The sequence below is a fragment of the Sus scrofa genome, chromosome X, assembly GCF_054392235.1.
Source record: "Sus scrofa isolate SSC_HxYL_T2T_F1_AM1 chromosome X, Sscrofa_HxYL_maternal_Yorkshire_Landrace_v2.0, whole genome shotgun sequence".
Taxonomy (NCBI): domain Eukaryota; kingdom Metazoa; phylum Chordata; class Mammalia; order Artiodactyla; family Suidae; genus Sus; species Sus scrofa.
This window is the reverse complement of record NC_139401.1, coordinates 21720513-21738446: the sequence shown is the minus strand read 5'-3', so window position 1 is coordinate 21738446 and position 17934 is coordinate 21720513. Positions and strand designations below refer to the sequence as shown.

The 17934-nt window shown below is 39.8% G+C and overlaps 1 protein-coding gene across 2 annotated transcripts in view; it reads right to left on the bottom strand.

Annotated features, from left to right (window-relative positions):
• Positions 1 to 17934, bottom strand: part of MBTPS2 (membrane bound transcription factor peptidase, site 2) — an 82713-nt gene that overhangs the window by 2773 nt on the left and 62006 nt on the right. The window contains exons 16-18 of one of the 2 annotated variants that reach the window (XR_014835815.1): positions 16557 to 16675; positions 3045 to 3255; positions 2663 to 2737 (exon numbers count right to left, since the gene is read on the bottom strand). The gene's annotated coding sequence lies outside the window, so the exon portion shown is untranslated. Of the gene's footprint in view, positions 1 to 2662; positions 2738 to 3044; positions 3256 to 5989; positions 6040 to 16556; positions 16676 to 17934 lie in introns of those variants that run through there. The other variant, XR_014835816.1, reaches the window with a different exon arrangement.

Here is a 17934-nt window from a genome sequence, read left to right as displayed (position 1 = left end):
AGGAATGATCAAAATGTCACTGTAACCTTGTCACAGAGATGATTATCTAAGTTGTGAGTCATTTTCCATGAGAGACAGATAGAGATCTTGTCTATGGACAAATGTGCACTTTGAAAGCCAGAGAGCATCCAATCCAGGGCTCAACATATTTTTTTGACCCAGGGGCCCTTTCAGCCTGGCCTCTCAGAGTAATGCTTCTGAACGCATAAAACTTCATACATAGCAATAAAAAGGAAAGGAAACCAGTTACACTGAAAATGTGGTTCTCAGAGTATTAAAAATTATAAATATGTCACAGATGTGAAAATATTGTGATTTCTTTTTCTTTCTTTTTTTTTTTTTTTTTTGGTCTCTCTCTTTTTTTTTAGGGCCACACCTGTAGCATGTGGAAGTTCCCAGGCTAGGGGTTGAATTGGAGCTGCAGCTGCAGGCCTATGCCACAGCTACTGCAATGCAGGATCCAGGCCACATCTGTAATCTACACCACAGCTCACAGCAACGCCAGATCCCTAACCCACTGAGTGAGGTCAGGGATCAAACCTGCATCCTCGTGGATCCTAGTTGGGTTTATTGTAACAGCGATATTTTTTAGAGAGCGTGGGCCAGTTATTTGGTAGATCATCTTTCACTTTGATGCTGAGTTTGGGGCAGGAATCCAGAAGAAGTGATGCTGAGTTCTTCTCAGGGTAGCCTACTAGGAGGCACATTAGACCTGTTATTGAGAATGTTCATTTTGATTGTTTGCTGAAGCTGGCATCTGCCAGTAACTATAAAATTACTGCTTTCCTTTTGCTAATAAATAAATTTCTTCTGGAGAGGTGCTTTGAGAGTCTGTAATTATCTTATTATTACTTCAACTTTCACCCACTGGTTTTAGCACACATTGATGATTTTTCTCTGAATCAGCTATGATTATAATAGTAGCCAAGTGGTGATTTCTTTCTTTTGTTATTTATCTACTTGTTTGTTCATTCACTGAAGTGTGGACTCATGGATTCTTATTTTATTCAATAAAGTATAACTCTTTATTTTGTTTTGTTTTGTTTACAACTGTATCTGCAGTATATGGAAGTTCCTAGGCTAGGGGTTGATTCAGAGCTGCAGCTGCCGGCCTACACCACAGCCACAGCCACAGCCACAGCAACTCCTACACCACAGCTTGTGGCAACACCAGATCCTTACGCCACTGAGTGAGGCCAGGGATTAAACCTGAATCCTCAAGGATATTATGTAAAGTTCTTAACCTGCTGAATCACAATGGCAACTCCTCAATAACTTATAACTCTTAATGTTATTATTTGCTTTTACGCTCAAATTGTTCCAGAGTTAGCCAGTGAAGTTCTTCATGCTGGCTTCTGTGAACTTTTGACATTCCCCCATCATGATTTTTTGTTTGTTTGTTTTTTTGTCTTTTTGCCATTTCTTGGGCTGCTCCTGCGGCATATGGAGGTTCCCAGGCTAGGGGTCTAACTGGAGCTGGAGCTGCCAGCCTACGCCAGAGCCACAGCAACGTTGGATCCCAGCCGCGTCTGTGACCTACACCACAGCTCATGGCAACGCCAGATCGTTAACCCACTGAGCAAGGGCAGGGATCGAACCTGCAACCTCATGGTTCCTAGTCGGATTCGTTAACCACTGCGCCACGACAGGAACTCCCCCCCATCATGTTTTTGAGCTCTCCCTTACATTTTATCACAAAATAGTTCAGATTCAGCTTGTACTTTCCTTGTTCCAACCATTTCTCCACAGATTCCAGTTCCTTTTAGTGGAGAATGTTATTTATTTATATTTTTTATTTTTTATTTTTTTGTCTTTTTGTCTTTTTGCCTTTTCTAGGGCTGCTCCTGTGGCATATGGAGGTTTCCAGGCCGGGGGTCTAATCAGAGCTGTACACCAGAGCCACAGCAATGCGGGATCCGAGCCGCATCTGCAACTTACACCATAGATCACAGCAATGTCAGATCCTTAACCCATTGATCGAGGCCAGGTATTGAACCTGTATCCTCATGGATGCTAGTCAGATTTGTTTCTGCTGAGCCATGACAGGAACTCCTGAAAGGGGCAGTTCTTAACTAGAATAGGGAATATAAGAGGAAGAAAAAGCTCTCTAGGGAAGAAAGCTAAGCTTTGAAAAGTCGAATTTGAGGAGTCTGACGTCCAGAGAGAAATTCTGGCCAGACCTTGGAAACATGGGCATGGAATTCTTACGAAAGGTACACCTGGAGATATAGAATCATAAACATCATGTGAGGCAGCTGGAGCTTTTTCTTAAGCTTCCTCCCACCACCAGTGGCACCACCATCTGCCTGGTCACTCTCTCTGCAGGGCTCAACCTTTTCAAGGCCTCCAATCTTGACTCCAACTTGCTATTAAGGCTCAAAACAACCGCTTCCTCCTCACTTCCACGTTTCCAGCTCACCTTTGGTGCTCCAGAGCACTGCTCTGTTCCATGAGGAGGTACAGGAACCTAGGCTGACAGGCAGCTCTACTCACTCTCAGCAACCCTCTTAGCACCCAAGTGATTGTTTCATCATCGCCATTTCCCAGTTGATGGGGGGGGGTGAAATTCAGGGCAAGCAGCTTCATCTTTATGGAGATAAATATACATCTTGATTTTGTTCCCATCCCATTGGCCCAAACTTGGTCACATGACCACACCTACCTTGGAAGGAGACAGGAAGTGTAGTATCTTGCTGGTCAGTTGTGCAGTAAGCTCACACTCAGAGGAGCTCTATTACTGAAGTGCAGAAAGGGAAAATGGACACGGAGAACAATTAGCAAACTCCGACACTTCTAAACCTCTGGCCGTATAAATGTCCAAGCACACCTTTATTTCCAAGCATAAAATACATTCAACCCTCCCCTTGGGAGATAATGTAAAATACAATCCATTTCCTGAGTAAAAAATGAAGTCTAACTTCCGTGGGAGATGTGCAGTCCTCTCCATCAAGTCCAGCTCCAGCTACCTATACAATAGCAGGACGTTATACCCCCCCACTACTCAACTTTCAGTATGTAATGTGGAGCAAAAACAGGATACGTACAGTGAAAACGCTCACTTGGAAAAGAGAAGCCTAGAAAGCAGGGGTGCATAGCGAAAAGAAACCATGTTGGACAAGAAGTACAGACTCCCTGCCCCAGAGTGAAGGAAGTTCTTGTGTCAGTTCTCGGATCTTCTCTCTGGGAAGAACGCTCTGTACCTGGTCCTCTCTGGACTTTGGCTTTGTCCTTGTCCATTGTTCTCCATGGTCCTTTCTGAAATGAGATGTAGAGAGTACCCTGGTGATTTTAACATAGCTATATCAGCTTTCTTGTAGTTAGTGGGGTAAATATCACTTCTTTACTTTCTACCTTTCTTTGTTCTTATGCTTTAAATGCATCTCTTTAAGCAACATACAGTTGGGTTTTGTTTGTTTTCCATCTCACAAACTTTGGGTTTTTTTTTCACTGGAAAATTGAGTACACTTACATTCAATGTAATTACTAGTATATTTTTCTTTAAATCTACTGCCTTACTACGTGCATCTCTTTTCCTATCTGTTCTAGGTTCCTTTTGCTTTTTTCCTTGCCATCTTATGGAATGATCACTTTTATCATCCACTTTTAAAAATCTCTTTTAGTTTAGAAATCATGTGCTCTTCTTCTATTCTTTTGGTGGTTATCCTAGAATTATAGCATGCACCCTTCATTTATAAATATCTAATGCTAGAAAACAGTATAGAGGTACCTTAAAACACTATACATAGAACTACCATATGACCCAGCACTCCCACTCTTGGGCATACATCCAGACAAAACTTTCTTTGAAAAAGATACATGCACCCACATGTTCATTGCAGCACTATTCACAATAGCCAAGACATGGAGATAACCTAAATGTCCATCGACAGATGATTGGATTAAGATGTGATACACACACACACACACACACACACACACACTGGAATACTACTCAGCCATAAAAAAGAACAAAATAATGCCATTTGCAACAACATGGATGGAACTAGAGACTCTCAGGCTAAGTGAAGTAAGTCAGAAAGAGAAAGACAAATACCGTATGATATCACTTATATCTGGACTCTAATATATGGCACAAATGAACCTTTCCACAGAAAAGAAAATCATGGACATGGAGAATAGGCTTGTAGTTGCCAAGGGGGAAGGAGTGGGATGGATTGGGAATTTGGGGTTAATAGATGCAAACTATTGCCTTTGGAATGAATAAACAATGAGATGCTGCTGTATAGCACTGGGAACTATATCTAGTCACTTATGATGGAGCATGGTAATATGAGAAAAAAGAAGGTACACATGCATGTGTAACTGGGTCACCTTGCTGTACAGTAGAAAATTGACAGAACATTGTAAACTAGCAATAATAGAAAAAATAAAAATCATTGTAAGAAAATAAAATAAATAAATATCTAATGTTAATTGGTATTGTTCCTCTCCTCTAAAAGTGAGGAATTTATAGCATTTAATTCAATTTACCCTCCTCCCAAACCTTTACGGTATTATTGTCATGCATTTTAAATTACCTACCTACCTACCTACATATCGATCTAATCAATCTATTTATCCGCACAGGACATCATAACAATTGTTTCACATAGTCAACATTCATTTCGATTTACTCAGTGGAGTCCCTCTCTGTCTATTTTGTTGTTCATTTTTCGCACAGGACATCATAACAATTGTTTCACATAGTCAACATTCATTTCGATTTACTCAGTGGAGTCCCTCTCTGTCTATTTTGTTGTTCATTTTTCCTGGTGGCTCTTGATCATGGTTTTCTGTCCCCTAATATGGGTTAGTCATCTTTGATTGTATACAATTTATTTGTAGAAATAATTTGGTGCCCAGGTTGATGTTATCTTCCTCTAGAGAGGATGTTCATTTGCTTTCTTCCAGGCTTGCCTTAGTTTAAGTTCAAGATTTAAGATTCTCTAAGCAAGCTGCTTCCAGTTCACCTTCACCCCTAGGGGTGTGTACATATGGAGTGGGGAACTGTTTACCAGGTCTTCACCTTGGCCGGTCCTGATCTGACTTTTGTCCCCCTAGTCTCATGAGACTGTTACAAAGACAGCTCATCCTCTCAACTGTCTATTCAAAGTCAGCTAATGACCCTAAGGCAAAAAAGTCCAAAATCAACCAGGCTCATCCCTCTGAATTTCTATTCTCTTCTGGATCTCATTCCAGTAATTTATTAGAATTTTGTTAGCTTTTTAATGCTTTAAAAATATGTCTAATAAATTCTGTTCATTAACATAATGAACCAGTATGCCATTACTGAAATTGCAAGTATTACTTTTTTTTTTGGCAGTGTCTATGGCATGTGGAAATTCCCAGGCCAGGGACTGAACCCTCACCACAGCAGTGACCCAAGTTATTGCATTGACAAGGCTATGCCACAAGAGAATTCTGGAAGTGTTACTTCTTTATAGCTCCTAGAACACTGTTTCTGAAGATGGAGGTTCATTAACCACACGTCTCAGAATTATATTATTGTTAAAAGGTGAGATTCCACTGCCACCAGCTCAGATGTCATTCAGAACCTATGACACTAAAACCTTGATATCTGCTTGTATAGGTTCTCAGGCTATAATTATGAAGATCTAAGTTTGAGAAATTTTGCCCTAAAGCTTAGCCCAACATTTAGTAAAAGGCATTTAAGGAATTGATTTGATTCTTGTTTAAAGGTCAGGTAGAGCAGAAAAAAATCTGAATACATACTCCAGTCTGAATTTGGTCAATGTTTAAATCTCCTATCTCCTGTCATTTTGAAAAAAAAAAATCATCCTTAAGACAAGAGGATCCTAAAGAAAAACTCTCAAGAACCAAACCCCTGTCTGGAGCCAAAGTCTAATCCAGTTGCCCTCATCTGTCTCATTTTGATCATTTTAAGCAGTGTCCATTTTTGATCAGTCATGGATAACAGGTAATCTATGTGCCTGTTAGTTGCTAGTGAAAGATTTGAGAAAGAACTCACCTAAAGATATCTTGACTTCAAATCCACTGGTGAATCCAATTATGAACTAGCTTAAAAAAGAAAAGTCTGTGAAGCCTTATCTTTTATAAAATGGCAATTATAAATAGTAAATTTCTCCCCCAGTATTATTAGTTGGCAAAATGAGATGTGAATATCATGTTTGTTTTCAATATTATTTTGAAATTTTACGGGTCCAAAAAAAACCTGTAGATTTCAGAATCACTAACTAATAATTTCTCAAACCACTCCAGGTTCCAGTATTCAAGAAAGCTCTCAGCCTGCCTGCTAGAGTCTGCAAATAGCAGGCGAATCTGCATTCCACACTGTCAGGAACATGATTGATTATCTATTTGGATTAGCCAACAGAATCTATGTTCCCAGGTTTCTGTGACACAGTTACTTACATTTCTTAGCTTTGATCATGCTTTTGAGTTATAATCTTCCCCAAATGTTTGTCTTTGCTTTCTTGCAGGGAAACAGCAACAACAACTAAACACACAGCCAAGCAGTCCATGATCAACACCTTTAGATTTCTCATTTCTGCACCAAAGTGCAGCATCTTAGATTTCTTCAACTTTTAAAGGAAAAGCTTTATGTGAGCTCTTGTGTTTTCCACAGCTGAATAACCTTAATATAGAAATGTGCTCATGTTACACACCATAGACTTCAATAGAAAGTTTCAGAGAATTTGAGCTTTTTAATCAGATGATCTTACTCTCCACTGAGAAAATGAAATTCCATGGGGAAACTGCTACTCAGAGCAGGCTTTGTTCTTTTGTAATATTTGTTTTCTTTTATTTCTCTGTAACCAAAAGATATTTCATAAACCACCTGAATAGGGAGGACGGTATTACAAATGAGGTGTTATGAGCTTTTAGAAATCAGAACTGTTTTGAAAACTACTATCAGTTGGAGAGTGGTTTATATGTAAACCGTGCTAAATTCCTTAAACTTCAGCCAGCTCTAAATATGCCTTATTGATGAAATAATGCTTGTCACTTTGGTAACCTAATAGGCTAGCATACATTTCATGGGCTGTGGTAACCTACGTAACCTAAGATATTTGAAAATTATCACATACCCTTATGGTTTCATTTAGCCAGATTAATCTGCTTGGTAATGTAATCATTTAGGCCCAATTAAATCTGTCTAGATTATGAATCCCCAAAAAGCAAAGAGTAATAAAATCTATAGGCTTGGCAAAACATCACAATTTCATGTTTTTAAAGATAGCTATTCATTTGTGTCTCTAAAGCAGAAAAACCTGGACTTGCTTTAAATGCCCCGTCTTTCATTTCTGTAAGCGCTTTATAAATTCATTCATGGCTCTTTGTTCCATCAGCTCCCCCCAGGCTGGGTTCCTGTCTGTAAAGCTGGGTGGGATATACACAGCATTTGACTATATCAAGAAAAATGACCTAACACTTGGAAACAAGGCAAAAGGATGACTGCTTGTCCTCTCAATGTGAGACTGAGGCTTTATTTAAAGGTCTTTATCTACCAGGCCCACCCAAGGATTCAGTTTCCCATGGGAGCATCCTGTGGCTTGATTAAGGCTCAGACATGTTAACTTGTGGATTTTTGTCCGGTAGAGACGCAAAAGATTTCTGTGCCAAAGTGATAGCTCCAGAGGTTATGGTTTATTTGCCCTGTTTTGCTTCTAATTTAGCAAACTTTTGCTTTTCCTTTCTGAACCTATGAATCTCTCTGTCTTTGGAATTCTCTTTTGTACCAGATTTATCATCCTGTTAGTTCCCTCATTAAAGCATAAACTTGTGACAAGCATTCACTTTATATTTTCATTACAGTCATGTTTTTGGAAATTACACTTTAACCCTATGAAGAAAAGAGATGGATCTCACAAGACACCCAAGAAAATGCATCTCGTCCAATTTCATCTCTCCGGGGAACACATTTTATAAGAATTAAACCAAGTCATTTTGATTTTGGTATTTCCTGGTTGCCTTCTGACAGAGTCATCAAGCATATTGTCCCAGGAAAGAAAGGACAGACAGGTGCTGGCTGGAACAGAGAGACCCATTCATCGGCTTTGAATTTCAAAGCTGATTTTCCTGACCTCTTTTTAGTAAGACAATGTATAAAACCCAGGCTTTTTAGAGAAAGGGATTTCTAAATAACAAAGCGTCCTTTTCAATGCATTGGCTCCCGTGTGCAGAATATAGAAGGAAGGTCCCCCAGGCTGGAGAGGAGAGGGGGAAAAGCATCCTCCCCAACATTCTGGATGGAGTTGTAGGGAAAAGATGGGCGGAGTCGAGTCTGGGAGGGCCGTCACAGGACGCAGCAGTCCTCATCTCCTCATTCCAGGTTGCCGTAGAGTACTGTGCTAGCTAGCTTGCTGGGCAAGCAGAGGATGGGAAGGGCTACGAGGCCCAGATCCTGCTTTTTCTTGGGCAGGATTAACAACGGCCTTCTGCCACTTTGAGGTCATGGAAGCCACATTCCTCTCTCGCACACCCGGATGCCTCCTGGGAGAGGAGACAAGGGAAGGCCGGAACTCTTGCTGGTTGAGCACTCAACTGAGTCATCCAAGTAGAGACTGTCTACCTACAAAGACATTTGAAATCACGGGGGTGAAGTGAGGTTAATAAACTGATCTTGATCTTGTTCCTCCCTTCCTGCTTCTACCTAGAAGAGGGGAGCTTGTAAGGTAAATCAGCAGACTTAGAGCAAGAAGAAAGCTACATTTTTAACCTAGTTGAATAATCTTGAGTAAATTTCAAAGTTTGCTGCCTATGTGCGTCTTGCATGCTCTGCTGTCCTCTTTCTGCCATACCCAATTAACAAGTGAATGGCTACTTTTTGATTTCACAAAAAGCATGTCCTATCTTTTTTGTGATTTCTGGTCTCCACCTGAGACATCTATGCACTATCTACAATGCTCGTATTGAATGAGATCGTTTTGGCCAGACTCCAGTAGCAGGTGCCAAAAGCACAACCACTGTGATTGTAGATTTACTGAAGGGATATGAAAAATACATATAAGCAAAATTTTCCAAAAAGAACCATCGTATAATCCCACCACTCAAAGATAGCCAGCTAACTTTGCAGAGAATATCCTATCAGAATTAAATCTACGCATATAAACATTCTTATCTCTTTCTTTTCTTTTAAGGAATTTTGGGGTTGGGGGCTGCAGGTGTGGCCTATGGAAGTTCCCAGGCTAAGGGTTGAATTGGAACTGTAGCAGCTGGCCTATGCCACAGCCCCACCAATGCCAGATCTGTGCCACATCTGTGACCTACACTACAGCTGGCAGCAACTCCAGCTCTGTAACCCACGGAGCGGGGCCAGGAATTGAACCCGCATCCTCATGGATACTAGTAGGGTTCATTTCCACTGAGCCACAATGGGAAATCCAGAGATTTTTAAGTGTATTCACTCTTTTTAACCCACATTTTTTTTTCACTTAGTATATTGTGAACCTGTTGTCAAGTCAATAAATATGTTTCTATATCATTTTATTGTCTGCTCATTTTTCTACTGTATACTTGTACCATAAGTGACCTCACTAATCCCTTATTTCTGAGTTGTTGGACATTTGAATTATTTCCACTTTTTCACTAAAAAACCATTAAAGTTGTCTCAACTTTTTTGCATGGCGATTAATTTCCTTACTGCCAATCATTTCCCTAGGGTCATCTCTTAGAAGTGGAATTTCTGATATGTATAACTGAATCACTTTGTGGTACAGCAGAAACTATCACAACATTGTAGATCAACCATACTTTAATACAACTTTAAAATAAAAGTGGAATTTCTGGATAAACAGCTTTGACGATATCAGTTTACAGGATGTTGCTTGATTTCTTTTCTTGTGCTGTTACAGTCATGCAGTGAACAAAGTTTCATATCCTGTTCTCTTGCTCTCTCTCTTTTTTTGGACCATGTCTGCGACATGTGGAAGTCCCCAGGCCAGGGAATGAGCCCACACCACAGCAGCAACACGAGCCATAGCAGTGACAGCACAGGATCCTTAACCTGCTGAGCCACAAGAGAATTCCAGTTCTCTCTCTCTCTTTTTTTTTTTGGGCTGCACTGCAGCATATGGAAACTCCTGGGCTAGGGGTCCAATCAGGACAGCTGCAGGCCTACACCACAGCCACAGCAACATGGGATCCAAGCCACAACTGCGATCTACACCACAGCTCACAGCAGTGGCCGGATCCTTAACCCACTGAGGGAGGCCAGGGACCAAACCTGCATCTTCATGGATACTAGCTGGCTTCTTAACCCACTGAGCCATGGTGGGAACTCTCTGTTCTCTTTTTTATTGAAAATATTTCCCTAAGTCATCATGTGTGTTCTATAAAAACAATTTTAAACAGCTTTATGTGAATATAATGCTGAGTCATTTGTCCATAGAATCTATCATCCTACTATTTTGGTTGTTGGACAGTTAATAGTTTCCAGTTGTTCACTAGGGTAAATCACACTTTTAGGAACATCTCTTTGTAGAAAGCCTAATCTATACTTAGGATATATTCCCAGAAAAGGAATTACTGCCTCAAAGCCCATGGAAATTTTTGAGGTTAGTTGAAAGTATTGTAAATTGCTTTCCAAACTAGTTATATCAGTCTACATTGTAATGTTTCATGTCTTAGCATGACAAATTATAGGCTAGATATTAAGAACAGCCTCATAGACTGCAGAACAATCTTCCTTAGAGATCTTTAAAAAGAAAATGAATTTCCTTCTCTGTGTTCCAGGTTAGACTTTAAAGACATAAGAAAGGGTTGCCAACAATTAAAAAAAAATACATTTAAATTATAAATATGAGGAAGAACTTGCTGTTTTTTTTTTTTGGGGGGTCTTTTTGTCATTTCTTGGGCCGCTCCCGTGGCGTATGGAGGTTCCCAGGCTAGGGGTCTAATTGGAGCTGTAGTCATGGGTCTATGCTAGAGCCACAGTAACACGGGATCCGAGCCACGTCTGCGACCTACACCACAGCTCACGGCAACGCCAGATCCTTAACCCACTGAGCAAGGCCAGGGATTGAACCCGCAACCTGATGATTCCTACTTGGATTTGTTTAACCACTGCGCCACTACGGGAACTCCAAACTTGCTGTTCTTTACCTTCTCTCTTATATCAGATTTAAGATTTCCAAGTAAAATGTTTTCACATTATCTCTACAAGCAAAGTAGGTGCCTATTCTATAAATAGCAAACTATTGAGGAACAAAGACTTTTTTTTTGTTTCGTTTCAGTTTTTTTTTTTTTTTTTTTTTTTTTTTTTGCTGCATCCATGGCATGTAGAAGTTCCTGAGCCAGGGATCCTGCCCACACCACAGTAGTGACAACACTGGATCCTTAACCACTCGGCCACACAGGAACTCCAAATATGCTCATAGTGCGTAAAGGTAATTTTATTTATTTATTTATTTATTTTCTTTTTTGGCTGTACCCGAGGTAAATGGAAGTTCCTGGACCAGGGATCAAACCCACACCTCCACAGCGACCCAAACCACTGTGGTCAGATCCTTAACCCACTGTGCCACAGCGTGAACTCCCAAAGAGTTTTTAAAAAAATTTTTTTATAGTTGATATACAACGTTCTGTCAATTTCTGCTGTACAGCAAACCAATCCAGTCTGAGGAGTTTTTTAAGGGACTTTCCTACAGACATATAATTTACATCGAACTCATAACAATAGTCCACACTTGGGGGAAGACTCTTTGCAATATTAGTCAACTTCAGGTTCACCTTCAGAAAGACTAGATAAACAGTATTTTTAAAGAAGGAGTTCCAGGAAGGAAGGCTTCATCAAGATGTGTTAAAAACCAAAATTCAACTGAATAAATTTGAAGATCTAATTGACTTGGGCAGCATCCCATCTAGTTAACAGAAGGGGATTTTGAGGGGTTGTACAAAATAGAAGATTTTTATAGACAGAAGGAAGGTGGAGCAAGAAGGTTGTAGCAAAAGAAAAGAAAGGATTGCTTCAGGCCAGGCCATCTCTTTGGGGGGAAGGGAAGAGGAGGAATATATATATATATATATATATATATATTTTTTTTTTTTTTGTACTTTTTGTCTTTTTGTCTTTTTAGGGCCGCACCTGCAGTATATGGAGGCTCCCGGGCTAGGGGTCTAATTGGAGCTGTTACTGCCAGCCTACACCACAGCCACAGCAATGCCAGATCTGAGCCGCATCTGCAACCTACACCACAGCTCACGGCAACACCAGATCCTTAACCCACTGAGCGAGGCCGGGGATTGAACCCACAACCTCCTGGTTCCTTGCCAGATTCGTTTCTGCTGCGCCAGGAAATGAATAAATAAATATCCAAGGAGGGATATTTATCATGCAGATTACCTCACTAGTGTTGATCAGGAAATTTCAGATTGCCTGCTTCAAGGTCACATTCTTGGGGGACATTGAAAGTGAAAGTACATTTTGGTTTGCTGTCCTCCCCTGGGGGCAAATGCTTCCATTTTGGTAGTGGGGACCACAATATCATTAACAAGGATTTAAGCCCAAATCCTCCTGAACCAAATCACTTTCCTTGTATTTCACGTAAACTGGGAAGAAGATTGTTCAGAGAAGAAATGTGACACTTCATGGGTCATAAGATGAATTTACAAATATTGTGGACAAATGGTCACACCAGTGGAAAACAGATAGAACCCAGAGTGCCTGCATTAACATAGATGAATAGCTTGGCAGGGGCTATTTCCAAGGCTACCTGTAAGTGACCTTGAGACCAAGGTAAACCAACTGTGCATCTCCCTAACCAACCTGGGAAGAGCCAAGGTCATTAACTTGTTCCATAAATCCACTGGGTCCTGTTAGGAGCTACCCAATATTCGACATCTAATATAAAGGACTATTTATGGGCAGAACAGGCATCACTAATCGGGCAGGTAAAAGGGGTCTCACTTAGTGGAAGTGGCAGTAACATTAGCTGGTACAGTGCTAGACTTTCTTTCTTACTTTCTTTTTTTCTTTTTTTGGCTTTTTAGGGCCACACTTGCGGCAAATGGAGGTTCACAAGCTAAGGGTCCAACTGGAGCTGTAGCCACCGGCCTACACCAGAGCCACAGCAACTCGGGATCCGAGCCGTGTCTGTGACCTACACCACAGCTCATGGCAACGGCAGATCCTTAAACCCACTGAGCAGAGCCAGGGATCGAACCTGCAACCTCACGGTTCCTAGTCAGATTCACTAATCACTGAGCCATGACGGGAACTCCAAAAACAGGAATTTCAGTTCATTCAGGAGAAGCCTGATATGGTTTCTTCCAACATGGCTGGGAGTCCTTTATCTGATATCTTTTCCAGGATGAATAATCTCCTGGTTGTAGATCATGGCAAATCCAATCTTCATCCAGTTAATTACTGTGATACACTTTATAAACAAATTTAGGGTGTTCTTTTAATAACTAAACTTTACAAGGAGCTATCTGGGAAATGAGTTGTAGCTAGTAAATACTGACCTTCATAAATTAACTAGAATTTAATATTCACTGAAACAATCTTTTTGTCTCGAAAATGACTCTCATTTCTACCAAATGTCTGGTTAATCGACTATATAGACTCTTTTAAACTGGCTGTCCTGGAACTTTTCATAAAGAACCTCGAATTGAACTTTAAAAACCTAAAGGCCGGGAAAGCCATAGACCAAGGGCATGTCATAGATTCTGACTATGATAGATTTGAATGATGGATCTATGATGGATTTGGGAGAATTCCTCTGTTCTCGAGGTCCCCCAAATACCTTGAGATTCCTGCACTTGTTAGGAGGTGGCCTTCATTTTTATACCTGAGAAAGCTGCTGGGAGCCTAAGAGTTTCCAGCTTCTGGAGGGATCAGGTTGAGAGAAAAGATAAAAGTTTTCTCATATATAAAAGTTAAATTATACCTCTGTAAGTTCTACTTACAGAGGTATAATTTAAAGGTTTCCTTATCTAGAAAACACGGATTAAAAACCATAAACATGGTAGCCATATTCACCAGCTCACTCAGTAATCAGTCCTTTTGTTAGCCTTTTTATGAAGCCATCAGACTTCCCATTAGGATTTTTTTTAAATTTCTTCTCCAGTTCAGCAGTAAGATTTTGGTTTTGTTTCTTTCTTTTTTCTTCTTCTTCTTTTTTTTTTTTTTTTGGTCTTTTTGTCTTTTTCTAGGGCCGCACCCGCGGCATATGGAGGTCCCAGGCTAGGGGTCTAATCGGAGCTGTAGCTGCCGGCCTACACCAGAGCCACAGCAACTCCAGATTCTTAACCCAATGAGCAAGGCCAGGGATCGAACCCACACCCTCATGGTTCCTAGTCAGATTTGTTAACCACTGAGCCACGACAGAAACTCCCAGCAGTACAATTTTGTACTCATCAAAAGTCTTTCCAATGAATCTTCTTGAAGATGAAGCATTTTTGCAAAAGCATGAGAGTACAACAATATTTGTCTACAAATGACTTAAAATGCCAAGGTTAAAGATCTGATTACAATACAACTGAAAAGAAACTTGGTTATTATAGTGACATGCAACAAAGACAATTATTAAAATTATCACTGATATAATTTGCCAGGATACAGCAGAATTTTAGGAATTTTATGTTTTCTAGAATGCCTGTATTAATAACATTTACCCATATGATATAATCTAAGGAGATTTATCACCACTCATTTGACAATATTTCTCATGTAATTTAACATACCAAATAAGCCTGATTAGTTTAATGTGCCTCTCTCTGAAATGGAGAGAAAACAAATATTTTGAGGTGTTCCAAGAACCCTTTGGAAAAACTCAAAATTAGCAAGAGGTCAAATGAACTTCATTTCAGATTTGATTTTTGGGAAGTTCGTCAAAAATATCAAAACATTTTAAAACACTTGATCAAATAGAATCAGAGGTCACCGTGAAACAAGACCCATTCACTTAGGCAGTGATAACAAAAGATCTCAGTGACAAATATAGATCACTTTAACACAGAAGCTCATAATCTAGTACCAAAAGCAGTTCAATATTTTAAGAAAGCTTTGTCCTCTTCAATAACCAAATTCAGGGGGTTTTTTTGTTTGTTTTTTTGAGTTTTTTTGGTGGGCTTTTTTTGGCCATGCCTATAGCATGCAGAAGTTCTCAGGCCAGGGATCAAACCTGCACCACAGCAGTCACCCAAGCCACAACAGTGGCAACACCAGATCCTTAACCCACTGTGCTACCAGGGAACTCCCAAATTCAGGTTTTATATCACTTTGCCTTTAAAATTTATTTTCTTAATGAAGTTCAATCTTATCTTAGCCAATCCTGACCATGCACAAAACTCTTTCAGTGTTCCTCCTCCACAAACCTCCCACAATCTTCTGTATCCATATGAATCTGTCTTTCACTTTCTTTTGCATTCAGAAACAACCAGCTCTAGGACAAAGCCACCTTTTTTCTTCAACAAAATGTATTTTCATGCCTCATACCTTCTTTGTTGAAAACACAAATCCTAATTTCCTTGCATACCGAGTACTTCCCTTATAATTCTTAACTTTCAAACTTTGGTCTCTAGTGAAAACTAAGAAGCAAGTAATTGTAAACTGTCATACCAGCATTTCCTGATCCACTAACTTATGGTTTAGTCTTCCTCTCCCAAGAAGGCAAAGGAAGGTAAACTTAGACCTGCCCAGCAATTAATGTTCCCATATTGTATCCTATTTGAAATGTCCAGGATAGTGAATGAATTCTCATAATTTAGTTTATTTTCAAGTTACCAAAATCTAGAGATACTATCCTTCAAGCAGTCATTCCCAAAACAATTATTCCTAAACAGTTTACATAAAGCTCTCACCTCATTCACATTTACTTAAAGTTTCATAATATCAAGTAATTTCCCTTGCTGACAAACTTTGTAAGAAGAATAAGATCTTATTTGATTTCTAGTAAACCTCGGTACAATAAAAGTACTTTACTTAATGTTGATGACTCTAAAGATACATCTGTATTAATCAAATCAACGAGCTTAAGTTAAATTTAATACCAGATGTTAATTCAATAGTGAGTATTTCCAAGATCATGTGAATCTGAAATTTATTATGGCTAGTGTCATCTTTATTTGACTACTTATATATAAGTGCTGAATTTCCTCTAAGCCGATTCAATAAAGTTCTTTTACAAATTAATTTTGGCAATGCCACATATCTACAACACACATATAGATATGTAGAAACACAAAGAAATCTCATAATTCTTATTCCGAAATTCCAGCCATGAATCAGGTACAACAATTTAAAAACCATGAATTACAAAAGAGGTTGGATTCAAACTGAGTAGGAACATATGAATTCTGGCAGACAGAACAAATCAAGGTCACCTGTCTACATAGCTGAATCCTTTTTACTACTATTTATGGAGAAGACACTTAAGATTTCTATTTGTCCTTGGCAAATCAAGTTCCAAATTACCTACCTCCTTTCCCAAAATTTGTATTTTAAGAAGATGGCAGAGATAAGAATTCCTAGAGAAGACCACATAGAACATTTGCATGAGGAGAAAGACAAGGTTGTCCTAGAGTGAATTTGTTCCCTTAAGGCCAAAAAAATTTTTTTTCTCAATACTTACAGACTTCTTAAGGAAATTCCCTTCTGGCATGTCTGCTTATGGATCTGTCATGGCTACAGCTGTGGCAGAGGTCACAAGGGCAGCATGGGTTCGATCCCCGGCTCAAGAGCTTCCATGTGCTGTGGGTATGGCAAAAAAAGAAAAAAAAAAAGCCTCAAGCCTCAAGATAAATAGGGGACATTTGGGGAGTGGTAAAAGGATTGGTGGGTTACTTCTGGAGCCATACTTCTGGTCCTATAAAGACCAGATTTGTAAAAGCAAGGACAATTTTTTTTCCTCAGAGAACTGGGTGGCCACCTCAGTGATAGCCAATGACTGATGCACCCATTCACCTATGTCGGAATGTTTTACTTGCCCTCATTTAGCTTAAGGGAGAAGCCGCCCCCCCATTCCTATCAGGCTCCGAATGTCAGCTATGGCCTGTTTAGTAAGACCAGTGGCTTCCTATTTTGGCGATCTACTCACAAACACTTTTGAGGACCCTCCCTGGGTTTAAGGAATTCTCTAATTATGGCCTTCTTTTTGGCCTTTGATCTGAAGAGGCTTGCATACAGCTTCATTTCTAAAGGTCCCATTTCTAAAGCTAACCACTTAAGAGTGCCTTCTGAGTGGAAAGAGAATTCAAAAGATTGCTAGAATGAATACTCAATAAAAGAAGGATAGAGGGGACCAGTTGTTAAAGTTTTAGGTACCTTTTATAACATTAATCTTTCATTAGCCTTCTATAACAAATCTTTCAATGAGGCTATTTTGGAATTTTGAAGACTTTCGGGGCTTCCCCATACCCATTAAAATAGTTACAATAGTTTAAGATGACAGCTCTCTAAAATCTTAACAATTTAGAGGATCCTCCAAGTCAAAGGATCCATGGAGCTAGCTCTACAAATATTTTTCCCTGTTAATCTAATTTTTAGAAGCCAGTCTTGTTTCCAGTAGACCTCGTAGGAACATATGAATTCTGGCTGTAACTGTGCACTAAAAATTGTTTTGAATGTCAAAAAAACCCCAACTTGGCCATTTCAGGGCCCGATTTCTGTTAGTTCCCAATTAAGTACTTGCAAGCATACATAAACCCAACTAGTATCCCATAGGTGGCTGTCTGCATGGGAGCTATTTGGCCTCTGAGGGCCAGTTTCTCAGTATTAATTTCATAGCTTCGTTCAGATATGAGATATGATCTCAACAACTTTCTGAGGACGGTGTGGTGGATCACATGTGTGCTGCTTCTGAGTCTAGCTCCCCAAGGAGTTACCCTGGGTTCAGTTCAACTTCTTTTACATGGCTTGGTTTCTCCCTCTGCAGGCTAAAACCCTGGTGGGTGCTCAGAGTGCTAGATAATCAGTTTCTGTTGTGCAACACTGCGCGTCCCCCAAGCACT